The sequence below is a fragment of the Lissotriton vulgaris genome, chromosome 1_1, assembly GCF_964263255.1.
Source record: "Lissotriton vulgaris chromosome 1_1, aLisVul1.2, whole genome shotgun sequence".
NCBI classification, from domain to species: Eukaryota; Metazoa; Chordata; class Amphibia; order Caudata; family Salamandridae; genus Lissotriton; species Lissotriton vulgaris.
In genome coordinates, this window is record NC_141685.1 from 13328632 (window position 1) to 13341542 (window position 12911).

General features: G+C 44.6%; 1 protein-coding gene and 1 pseudogene across 1 annotated transcript in view; both read right to left on the reverse strand.

The window, feature by feature from the left end:
* Positions 1 to 12911, reverse strand: part of LOC147736959 (NACHT, LRR and PYD domains-containing protein 12-like) — a 769506-nt gene that overhangs the window by 146908 nt on the left and 609687 nt on the right. The window lies entirely within an intron of this gene.
* Positions 884 to 7813, reverse strand: LOC147736960 (uncharacterized; annotated as a pseudogene).

The window sequence follows — 12911 nt, forward strand, 5'->3', positions numbered from 1 at the left end:
AGGGGTGCATTGTGGGTGGAGTGTGCTGTCATGCCCTGACTTTCCTACAACACTGTGCCTTTAATTGTATTTACTATTTAAGACACCAAGAACAATAGAACAATGCTTTACGTTCTTGCGTCTAGCTCCTTCCATTTTGGGTTCCGTCCCGTTTCTGTATTGCTTGACTTCCGGTTTGTGATTAGGTTCCATTTGGCTTCTGGAGTGATTCCTGCCCTCTCGTCAAGGTTTTGTGGGCTACGGTTTCCTTAGTTCCTAAAGCGGAATCTGTGGTTTTGAGACGTCTCTCCTCCTGACGTCCACTTGTGCGGTAGTTACAGTGTTTGCTGTAATCATCGCTCTTTCCCCTTTCCTTGAGCCCCGCCCGGTGGCTGGGTTCTTCTCCGCCATCCTGCTGGGTTCAGCCTCTGTTCTTCTTTTTGTCCTCAGGTGCTTCACCCGGCGGCCGGGTTTGATCTCCGCCATCCGGCTGGGCTCCCTTACAGTTCACACAGATAGCTAGGGTCCTTTCTTCCCCTCCTATTTTCTCCTGGTGTTTCGCCCGGCGGCCGGGATTATCTCCGCCATCCGGCTGGGCACTGCTATTTTGGTCATAGTATTCCTCACTTGTTGCTGGATTCTCCTGTGCACGTCTTCATTTCACCCATTCCTTGGCCAGCTACATATGTATTCTGGGGTTCTTGCGTGGACCTGATTGTGGTGCATATTTCAGGCGACTCTACACAGAATCACGGTAACAGCGCTGTGCGCTGCCTTATGATATAATAATTATTTTGTGACTATTGTGGAAGACCTGAATGCATGTCCTGTTTCACAGATATTAATGCAAGATTCATGGTATTGGCTCCTGCTCATAATCATATGTACAGGAATATTGGATGTTCTACCAGTATCCTCCTAGAACATACAGAGTGAGAGTTTACACTTTAGATACTTGACACTCACCTGCGCAGAGTTAGAAGGAGTTATTTACTATTGTTTTTGTCATCTTTGTAATAGCTCAAGACGAACACCTTATTATATCCTACTCATCAGTTCTACAGTCCAAGCAAACAAATGTGGTATGTAGTGGTCATAGATGTATCATAGAGATGGTGTAGATTTATATTGTGGTTAGCAAAGATAGACTGTTATACTTATCTTTCTTTCCAGCCTACCTGTTGTCAAGTATCCACTCTGAGTTGCCACGCATCCACCCTGAAGACCACCATCAAGCTCTATTATTTCTCCCCCAACCTTTCCTTGTTTTGTCTCCCTGTTTTCCCCTGGCGAGCCTTTCGATACTCTAGTGTTTGATAGAGTCAGAAGGCTGTAGGGGAAGGCTGAGGATTACTCTTCGATTCCTGACGCTCCTGCAGAACTTGCTTGGAAACCATTACAGACGCGTAGCAGTCGAAGGTTTAATCTGCTGGCAAATGTCACATTGAAGAACATAGTGGCGCGTCTGTTTGTACAGTCCCTGCCACCAGAAACGTTGTTGTAATTGAGCTACAGTGGCTGAGACGGCCGCATGCGCAGACGCCACACCTTCATGTGCCGCAGTAATCCACGTAGCCCTGCGATCCGAGTTAGGAATCAACCGTTCACCAACTTCAGGAATTTTCACATAAGGAACCTTATCGGGACTTAAGTGGTATGTGTACTTCGAAGGGAACCCCGTAGGATATTTACCTCCCTTTTCAGTGGCAGCAACTGCCGCCAAGATGTCATCATCGATCTTTCTTTTGGACCGTGTAACTGCTGCAACTAAATATGTTGATACCGCTGATTTCGCTGCTTCATCATCAAGCGAGTTACCCTCAGCGTGAACTCCAACACGCTGATGGCCAAGAGTATGAATCACAAAGACAAGTGGCAGCTGCTCTTTAAGCTCAACCACTCGAACCCAGATCATTTTATGTTTTATTGTGCTACCTTTGGAATCACGAAAGTCATTTTGAATCCAAAAGAACAAGTTTTCATTGTAAGACTGGACACAGTAATAGGAATCACTCACAATAAGAGTCATTACAATAGGATCTGCATACTCTAACGCAAGCATCAGAGCACGAAGCTCCGTCAAGTGTGCGGTGCAGTCCCCTAGAATCTGCGTGTGCAAGACCCTGGACTTGAACTCATCGTTCATCATGGCACCGACCACAATGGCGCATGCAGAAACGTAGGCATGTTTAGAGCCATGCGCAACCTGCGCCGAACCATCAGTGTAAATGATGCAATGGAAATCCTCCAAAAGTCGCATAGCTAAAGGAGCTGGTTGAACAAATTTATACTGTAAGTACTCCTGCGAACGTAAGGAGGCGTAAAACACAAATGTGACCTCCGAGAACGTCAGTGAAGCCGCCCATTGAATCCATCAAGGGTGCAAAGCTTTTGAATTCGGTACGCTGGCTTTTGTAACTGCTTCCAAAGCAGGACACGGGGTTACAACCAACATAAATTTTCCTTGTGACAGAGCACGCTCCTTAACAATCGCCATCTGTACAGCCGTTAAAACTTTCTCCACAGTGGAAAATCGCATTTCAGCCGAAGTGTAAAAGTGTGACTTGTAAGCAATAGGTACTGTGTCTCCTTCATTAAAAGTAAGGTACGTGAAACCCACCATCCCTGGGATGATTCTTATCACCAGGTTGGTGTGGTTGTCACGAGTCAGTAAGAATTTAGACGCGAGCAGATCAGCCTGCAAGGATTGCAAAATAGCTGAATGCTCAGGCAGCCAGCATGATTTGGAAAAAGTTGGTTGTATCAAAGCATACAACGGCTTGATACGCTGGGCATATTCCGGAATGTAAGTTCTTCCAAAATTCAAAAAACAGAGTAAAAACTGTAATTTTTTCAGAGTTGCCGGAGCGCGCAATTGTGCGCATTTCTCCAGGAAGTGAGGAGCACAACCTCTACCCTTATTGTTGAGCTCTTAGCCCAATAACAACACTGTATATTCTGCAATGTGCGATTCTGCAAAATTGAATTTGTAACCCATGTCTGCAAAGCTACAAATTAAGCGATCAACGCGACATAGATGCTCTCAAAGTTAGTCGTCTGTGAGATAAATGTCATCCACATACGAGCATGCATCTGGGTCGACCCTCTCTAGAAGAGAGACTATGCGGGCAGTAAAAATCCCAGGACTATTCTTATAGCCCATAGGCAAACGCCGAAATTGTTTTTTGCACACCGCCGCAAGTAAAGGAGGTCCATTGGGAACTTAGACAATCCAAACGGGCATAAAAACCGGTGGAAATGTCAAGCATGGTCTTAAACCGCTTACGCACAAGACTATCCACCAAGGCAGAGCCGTGAGTATTCTGTACTGCACAGGTACGGCAATGCGAGTTCAAATGCCGGTAATCCAATACCAAACAATATGAACCGCCAGGCTTGGTCACAGTAAAAAGAGGGTTATTCATTGGTGACACACATGTTTCAATCACTCTTTGATATTCCAATTGTTCAAGGATTGCCGCGATGGAAGCTTTAGCTTTACGCCGAATGGGATATTGAGGTTGAGGCTATGGCTGAGACCGTAAAGGAATCTCGTGGTTTGGGGAAAATTTATCCCAACCACAATGTGTATGGTACAGAGCCGGCGCTAAAGCCTTAGCCCACTCTTCTGCAAAATTCAGCGCATGCTCCTTCGAGACTGTGTGCACGAAACTGGGGAGGATCACCTCCTCCCCTCGCGGAGCTGCGAGAACAAAAGGTGGGGGCCAGTCAGCCTCCGAAAGCAAAATGTCATACGTAGACAAAAGATTTTCCCAAAATACCCCTTTGATGGTACGTTGTATGTCACCTTCGATTAACAGGACAATTTCAAAAAGTCTATCAGAGGGAGCAATTCTAGTATCAGCTGTTTCTATTACAACATAACGGTCAGTCCCTGTCACCTGCAGTAGTGGACGCAGGGTCTCTCGCACTATGGTAACCTCCGCCACGCTGTCCAGCAAGGTCAGAGCCCATGTCTGATTCCGAAGCTGTGTCTCACTATCTGTGGCATATTTGTGTGCTGTTAAAGCGGCGACCTTCTCCTGCTTTCCTGCACCTTCTTTCGGGCGGGGCTGGTCACGTCCTTGCTGGCCACCCCGTCCCCTTCCGCCTCCTCCACCATGGGGTCGCCGAGGCTGATGATTCCTGAAAGGAACGAGGAGGGCGTTTGGACAGAAACCTGAAATCGATCAGGTGATTTAATCGTCGCGTGATCGCGCAAGTCATAAACACGTTCCGCGGGTGCAGGCAAAGGAGACGCAGGACGAGACTCCTGTTTCTGTTGCTGTTACTGCTTTCCCTTTTTTTGTTTTTTTGGCCAATTTTGTTTTTTGGACTTGGGCTGAACGTCTGGTTCAGACTTCTGCCCTCGTGGTTGCGTTTTCTCTTTAATAGAAAAAGGCTTGAGTCCCCTACTATTGCGACCCACGGTTTTATAAACTGCCACAATAATCCTCGCCAACTGCCGGGGTTTCTCGGCATCGGAAAGCGCCGCCAATGCATTGGCCATCTGAAAGTTCACTGCATCTCCCTTGACATTAGCAAGTATGAGATCGCAAACTACATCAAAGGTGCTACACAGGCGCATACCCAATTCAACCGTAAACTCAGGTCCGTGCTCATCCTGAACACATTTAAGGACCGTAGGCAGGACAGTCATAGAAGGAGTGCCGTAACACCTTGCATAGACCGCCGTAAATGTTCTACCCCAGGTCTCACAGTCACCGATCTCAGGGGCCTAGTCTTTGGGCAAACTAATGGTCAGAATCCTGTGTTTGTCACCAGGAGACGTGTTAGGAAATACAGCTTCCAGCTGGTCAAATTTCTCGGCAAGCCAGAAAGGAATATCATCCTTATCCTGGGGACGCCTGCCCATTACAGCATTGACCATCACGGGACTGAACTTCATACCGCCCTGTCCGGCCGGAAGCGCCGCACCTCCCGGGGGCCCACCCGGAAGATTACGGGTTATGTAGTGCACTAAAGCTCGAATTACAGCAATAGCGACTACATGTAGTCTCCGAAGTTCAGCAAGGGTACAATTGCCGTGTAAAGAATGAGGAGTAAATCCAGCCAAAACAGGCCAATTTGCGCCTGAAATGGACAAAGGACCTAACCTCGGAGCGGTTAAAGTATGGGGGAGGGCGCCACCAAACCAAATGCGATGCTGCCAAGTCTCTATAGGTACTTCCTGTGCCCGATACGGAGTATATTCATTCGGCACAGGGGAGGGAGTGTACGTGTGGAACACACCAGAATTTGCGTCCACAGCCGGAAATGTCACCCACGAATAAAAGATCTCGTAAGGGTAAGCTGTTTCCGCACTCACCACCTTTATCACGGCCAAGCCATCCACAGTGACATTGTAATTCAGCAAACGATTGCGCACCGCAATGCGACTATGGAGACAAAACCGAAGAAATAGCTACTATGAGTACATGCGATACTATGGATACTTTGCTATGCCAAAATGTTAATACTGACTTGAAGATTGTTAATCTCTTGAATAAAGTCTTAGATGTTGATGAAGTAAACACCCTGAGTAAAGGTCTCAATTTCTGCTTTACGCAGGAGTGTGAGTTTGCGAAACACACACATTGAGCTCTTCAAGGTATTAAAATTGAAGGATTATTTTTTAAACTGGCCACATGATTCAGGGGGAATCACTGGTAACCAGGGTGTTGGGACACACACTGTAGGTGTGCACTGTCTTTTGACTCTCAATGAGGATGAGGACTTAGATATTCCTACATTACTTTAAGATCTGGACATCACCCAAGACCCAAATGTGGACACTGGACTTCATCCCAAGTCCAATTTCATACCCACTCATTCCTACCACCATAAGATCAATATTTTTCATGACAAGGTTGCAAAAGACCTCTATGACCTAGAAATCCCCAAAACTTTCACATCTAAAGCCGCTCACAACATCATTGCGGCTGAGAAATTGGCGCTTAAGAGACTTAACAACGACCCTAATATTGTAATAAGAGAAGCCGATAAGGGCGGAAATATCGTTGTTATGAACCATGCAGATTACATGCAGGAAATAGCCAGACAACTTGACAACAAAGTACACTATTGGGAAATTTCTAATAATCCCCTTCCAAACAGTACGATTCTGATAAATGCTAAGCTGACTGAATGGAGGGAGACAGGTCAACTCACTGAAGATGAGTGCAAGTTCTTGTGCGTTGAATGCCCGCCCTTTCCATGTATTTACGTGCTACTGAAGGTGCACAAGGGAGGACAGTTTCCACCTGGCAGACCAATAATTTTGGGGGTGGGATCACCCACCGAAAAATTATCTCAATTTGTAAACTTAAAACTAGGCCTGGGCTTAGTTTGCATAGCAGCACTACATGTAGCTTCACGTAGTATACTTTGATCTTCAAGTAGTCTGCGTAGCGTATCTGATGACACTGTGTACTTGTCTGTACTGTGATAACAATGATAAATAATTGCAAATAACATCCTGCACAGTGCCAGGTATGATAGCTTTGTATACTAAAGTGCATATAGTACTTTCACAAAAGTGATACTGAAAAATTAGCAAGCAGTGAGAGAGGTGATGATTTTGGAATCCTCCCTAACCTAGGGGGAGTACCAAACAGATGCCTTGAAAACAAAAAAACACATCTTATTGAACGATATGGTGGTGGTCCCATCCTCTTTGCACCACCCCAAGCACAGTTATTGGCAAAAAAACATTCCCAACCACAGGCCCTGCAAAGCATTATGCGATGAGATTAGCAGTGGGCAGTGAATATTATATAGTTTCCAATATCAAAATAATTCTACAAAGAGCTGCAGTTCACCTGGTGGTTACTAGATGTCCCTCATGAGTCAAATGCAAATGCTTGATGAAAGGGTTTCAATCGTTTTGCATTTAACTTGTGAGGGACATCTAGTAACGACTAGGTAAACTGCAGCTCTTTGTAGAATTAATTTGATATTGGATACTATAATATTCACTGCCCACTGCTAATCTCGTCCCATAATGCTTTGCAGGGCCATTGGTTGGGATTGTTTTTTGCCAATAACTGTGTGTGGGGTGGTCCTAAGAGGATGGGACCACCACCGAAGTACAACAAAATGTGCTTATTGTTTATGCTCTTTGTGTTCAAGGTATCTGCTTGGTCCTACCCCTAGGTTAGGGGGGGGCAAAATCATCAGCTCTCTCATTGTCCAATGTTTTGATCGTAAAAGTTCTTTTTTGTGAATTGGTTATATGCTTTTAAGCATGTAAAATTGCCTTTTCAAAGCATCAGAGGATGTTGTTGTACTACGTGCAATTTGCCCAGGGTTACTTAAAACTCCAGAAATATGTCCCTAACTTGACATCCTATGTTAGGGACAGTAAAGACATCCTGACAATATTTAGAGACTTTGATTGGTCAGATGACTTACTGTTTGTTACTCTTGATGTAGAAAGCCTCTACACCTGTATTGATAAAGAATACGGCATCAGGGCAGGGCAATCATTTCTGGATTAAATAGATGCAGGACTCTATGATTACAATGAGATGATAGTCTCCGTGATTGACATCATTCTGACTAACACATTTTTCCGCTTTGATAATCGCTGGTTCCAACAAACACATGGAACTGCGATGGGCTCCAAGTTTGCTCCTTTTTACGCCGGCCTCTTTATGGGGTGGTTCGAGATGGAGCATGCTTGGGGCAGAGGTGCCTCCCACTGGACCAATAACATTGTGTACTGGGGGAGGTACATCGATGATGTGATCTGTCTCTGGTCTGGGTCAGTTGGACAATTGGATCAATATGTGGCCTTTCTCAAAGCAAACACCTACCACGATAAATTTACCATGACGCATCACAAGGAACATATCAATTTCCTTTTCATCCAGTTTTACACAAAGCAGGGTCAGATACACAGCACTCTCTTTAGAAAAGAAACCTTGTTCAATGCGGTATTACACGCAACGAGTGCACACCCCCGTTAGGTGAAAAACAACATCCGTTTCGGCGAAATGGTAAGAATCAGACGTAAGTGGTAGTGAGGAGAAAACATTTGGTACTCACATTAGGGACACCATTAGGAGATTCACAAAACGAGGATACGAACAAGAGGTGTTGAATAGAGCTGAACTCAGGATCAACAATGTAACCAGGAATGACACATTACAAGAGAAACCTACCAGGGAGGGTACCAACTCCAAAGCAAGGTGCATAACCCAATACACATCATACAGCGGTGCCATCTTCAATATTTTCACAATGGGGGGTTGAAATAGGGTAGGTTACTCACTCTAAATGTGTATATTATGTATGATAAATGAAGGTAACTCTTATTACTGCTCCCTGCCTCTTCCCGTTTCTCCTCTAGGAAAGACGAATGTACACAGGTGGGTTGTCCGGTCGGTCTTTACTGGGGGTTATTCATGCCCTACTGTTTTTGAGGAAAGCGGATGGGCATTCTACATACGACTGATCTATTTCTCCCATTGAATTCCCTTTCGTATTCTTTATGCCAGGTCTCTGTTTCTGTTTTTACTTTTGCAGGACGGACGGCCGTCAAATCGGTTGCCGTCATTTCTATTTTAGATAGAGGGTCATATATGCCCTATGAATATGAAGGTAAGCATATGTGCTGTGTGCTAGCCTTGATGGATATTTCGTATATTGGGTTCTATTATTGAGATTGCTCAATGGTCTCGTTTCTGTGTTCTATATACAAGGACTACGGACTGAGCTATACTTATTAGTTGTTTTAGATTACCTGAGGTCGAGCTTGAACCAAATTACTCTGCCAAGTTTATCTTTGAACGTAGAGGTAGGAAATTGTTGATAGCACCCAATGGAGGGTGGCTTTACTTACAAATTATGTTAATGGTTAAAACCCTTGTCATGCCGAATTGTTCTTCTTTTCATTGTAATATCTTTGTATAGGTACGTGTGCCAGGACTATGGGCCACCAGGACCTCCTCGGATCTCTGAGAAATAAGTTTGCCTGTTTACTTATAGAAAAACTGTTCAAGAGGTGAGATTTGCTTCTGTTTGAACTTGGTTTCTCGTAAGGGGGTTTGATTTATGATACTTCCTGGGCTACGATGAACTGCATTATATAGACAGTTTACTCTGCGAGTTATAATAAATACTTCCATGGTTGTGTCATGCTATGGGAACCTCACATATATTATGTGTTGACATGGGTTAAATCATTGATATGTTGAATTTTACCTTTCTGATTATAAATTCTCAATTTAGGTATGTGTGCCAGGACTCTGGGCCGCTAGAACGGCCTCTGATTTTTGGAGAATACATTTTCCTCGCCTATTTCCATAAAATAATATTTATGAGGTGAGACTTGCCTACCTGGGAACTCTTCTACGTTCGAGGGGGCCTGATGTATGGTCCCTTCTGGGACTCGGTGTAAACCAATACATAGATAGCCCTTCTTGCAAGTAATAATAAACACTCCCATTTTTTGTGTCATGCTATGGGAGCCTAACATATAAAGATCTCCACTCTACTGCCATGTTATGATTAGAAGGTACCCCTGATGGCACTGCAACTTTGTTACTGATTACTTGGAAACACATGTAAGCATTGGAAGTTTGACCACCTTTTCTCTAATTGGATATAAGATATCCTTGCTTTGTGTAGAACGAGGCCTGAAAGCGGTTGGAATACCTGGTTTAGGACCTCTTTTCTGTAACCACAAGAGATTACCGAGGTGAGATCCATGGTTGGTTTGGGCCTATTGTTGGTCTGCAGGCGTAAGGCCTCTATATATACAGAGATGTTCTTTATCCTGTTTCCGTTCAATGGATGCTATCTCGATTCTAAAGATTCTATATCTCTCCATTTGATGATTCCCCTGCACTATATGCTATACACTATATACTATATGTAGAAGCCTTGTAGCTTCGCTTCTATTTACTGGTTCTACCAGGTTACAGATTGTTAAGTTTCTCTTTCTTCTTTCTACGTCTTCCCCTTCACCACTCTCTACCTTTCACCTTTTATCCTTTGGTATTAATCTGACGCACATTGTTGTATTATTGTTATGTGTTTAATATATATGTTTAAAGACTATAGTGTGTTGACTTTTGTATGTAACACAGACTATTGCTTTGTTGTAACTCTGTTGGTATAATGTAGTCCAAATGTTTTGTGGTGTTTATATATATGTGTCGTTTTTGTTCCCTTTTTTTATATATATGCCATCTAATTGGACATGTACGTTATTTTGGAATCATTCTATGTCATTGCTCTTCAGTCCTAGTAGACCTACTAACGTTATATATATATACTTATATGTATATATGTTGTAATATCTGTCTTGTGGAGTAGGACTGTGTTTCTTATACTTGGTACGAATCCCCTTCCCTATATTTATACTTTTATTCTGTCTGACGTTTTTATGTTTGTTCTCTAATATTGTATTTTTATATGTAGTATGTATTATATATTTGTGTTGTCTGTTGGTATAGTTAGTGTGTCTTTTATATTTGTGCTCTTTTCAGCCCTGACGAAGTTCCAATGGAACAAAATACGTTGGCTGAGGCTTTTTAAAGATTGAAAAGAATAAAGGACTTAATTTTGGTAAAATTGGAAGCTCACTGAATTTTGTTACTTGGTGCACTGTCCCTTTCTTCAAAAACACTGCCATGTACTGTCATGCACAACTACAAAGCTATACCTCCTAGGCCCAAGTCCATCCATCTGCACCACAACACCCAACACAGGTCACACAGATGTAACGTTCACTCTATCTGATGCACACCAAAGCCACACAACATTCACAGGGTGACATGTGTCCAGGGAACCAGCACCACAACTCCCACCAGGCCCCCCTGTCCCACCCCCCAGCAGGATGGAGCACCCCCCCCCTCCCAGAAGCATGTGGCAGCCATTAGATCACTACAAACAAACCAACAGGTAGATAGACATCTTGCTATGGAGGGCTGGGGGGGGGGGCTGTACTACTATTCCCACCAGGCACCCCTGTTACACCCCTCAGCAGAATGGAGCACTCCCTCCCACCCAGGAGCACGTGGCACCTAATGGCCCACCTCAAAAAGAACCAACAGGTAGGTAGACATATCATGCAGTCCTGTGACCCCACTGAGCAGGATGTAATCCTAAACCAAGCACACACAGAAGTGCCACATAACAAAGCCAAAGTTGAGCACACAACAGATAAGTAGCCAGTACGTGCACCCACCCATTCGGCCCTAAAGAGGTGTTGACATATGACAACTCCATCCCTCTCATTGCACAAAAAAGCACACCAACACCATTGCCACGCAGTGTGTACACAAGGGTACGCAAAGGAAACTGTCATAGCTACCAAAGTGTGCAACTGCAATGCACATGTAGGAAAAAGAATTGGGCACAATCATGCACAGCACCCATTGACAAGACCACCCAAAAAATGTGGGTGCATGTTTGGTGGAACAAATCTATGTATGCACACGACAGGATTGAGTGATGCAGGACATGGCAATGACCAGTCCATGGCCAGATGTGACGTCTGCCAGGTCAGACATTCCAAATGAATACTCCGCAATGAGATAACTGGTTGTGCCAGTCCATAGATGTCAACAGGTCCCTGTAAACAAAAAATATTCATGTGGCTCATGGCATGTATTGACAACTCTCACCATGGAGATGCAATGCATGTACCACTGCATCATGTAAGGAGGCACAGTAGTGAACCTAGGAAACAATGTGATTTTCAGTCATCTGTGTAGTGTACAAACATGGAATGACACACAGCTAACACCAAGCTTGTGGGGTGCACTACAATGACCAATTTCCATCTGTCCCACAGGTTACCAAAAACTCACTGCAGATGACGACACAAGCAACCTGCACAGCCAGTCTCCCACCCCGGTACATGAACTCTCGGATGTCGACTCCCATGAGTCACTGGACAATGAGCTCGAAGTCAGCCCGTCTGGTGTGCCAGGGCACAACAGGTCCCAAGACACTGTTGTCCCCCCCACCACATCTGCTGCTATACAAACACCTCAGCAGACTCCTGCTGTCACAGCCTGTGCATCCTCCACCACCACCACCGCTGCCAGCAACACTCGCCCTGTACCAGAGGCTGACCATCCCACACTACCGACAGAGGAGGGCAGCGAGAGGATGTGGGTGCCCACAGTGGTGAGCCAAGCAGTCCGTGGCAGCAGGGCAGGTGGGAGGGCAGGGACACCCACAGACACCAAGAGCCTGGGACTCCATCCCAGGACCACTTCACCAGAATCCTTGGGGCTCATTTACAGTCCCAGGGACAAACAGGCTGGTCTGATGAACTGTTACGCAGGCTCATCCTGCTGATGAGGCCCAATGACACCTGCATGGGACAAATTGTCGGCCTCTTGGGCCAGCAAGTGGTGGCACTGATGGACAGGCCTGTGCCAACGTTTATATTTATTCATTGTCACTAAAAAACTTGTATTAGCAGCAGCAATAGTAACATTCTTTTGGTCCTGAAGAAAGCCACTGATACAGAGTATTGATCACTAGGCTGAAACATGTCGACCTGAATTTAGAGTACTTTTAAATCTATACTACTCTCTGCACTGATTTTTAACTCTGCTAGTGAGAGCAATCTAATAAAAATAGTTTTTTGCATCTTCCTAGGCAGTTTTAAAGACACTATTAGTTTTCCTTTTTTGCGCTGAAGGTGAACAAGAGAAAGATCCAGATACGGAAACTCGACCTGTTCGTCAACATCTGGAAATATCAGATGCAATTCTGCATGTGAAGGAGAAAGTGAAGTTGTTGAAGTATCAAATTCTGAAGACCTGCAAGTCGAGATTTGGTAAAGAACTGATATCAGTAAGGACACTGAACAAAGTGAAGATAAAACTGGTAGTCAGGAAAATACTGAAGGACAGTCTGAAATCTCTGAAAGCAGGAACCGTAATCTCGAAACTGGTGAAAAGGAA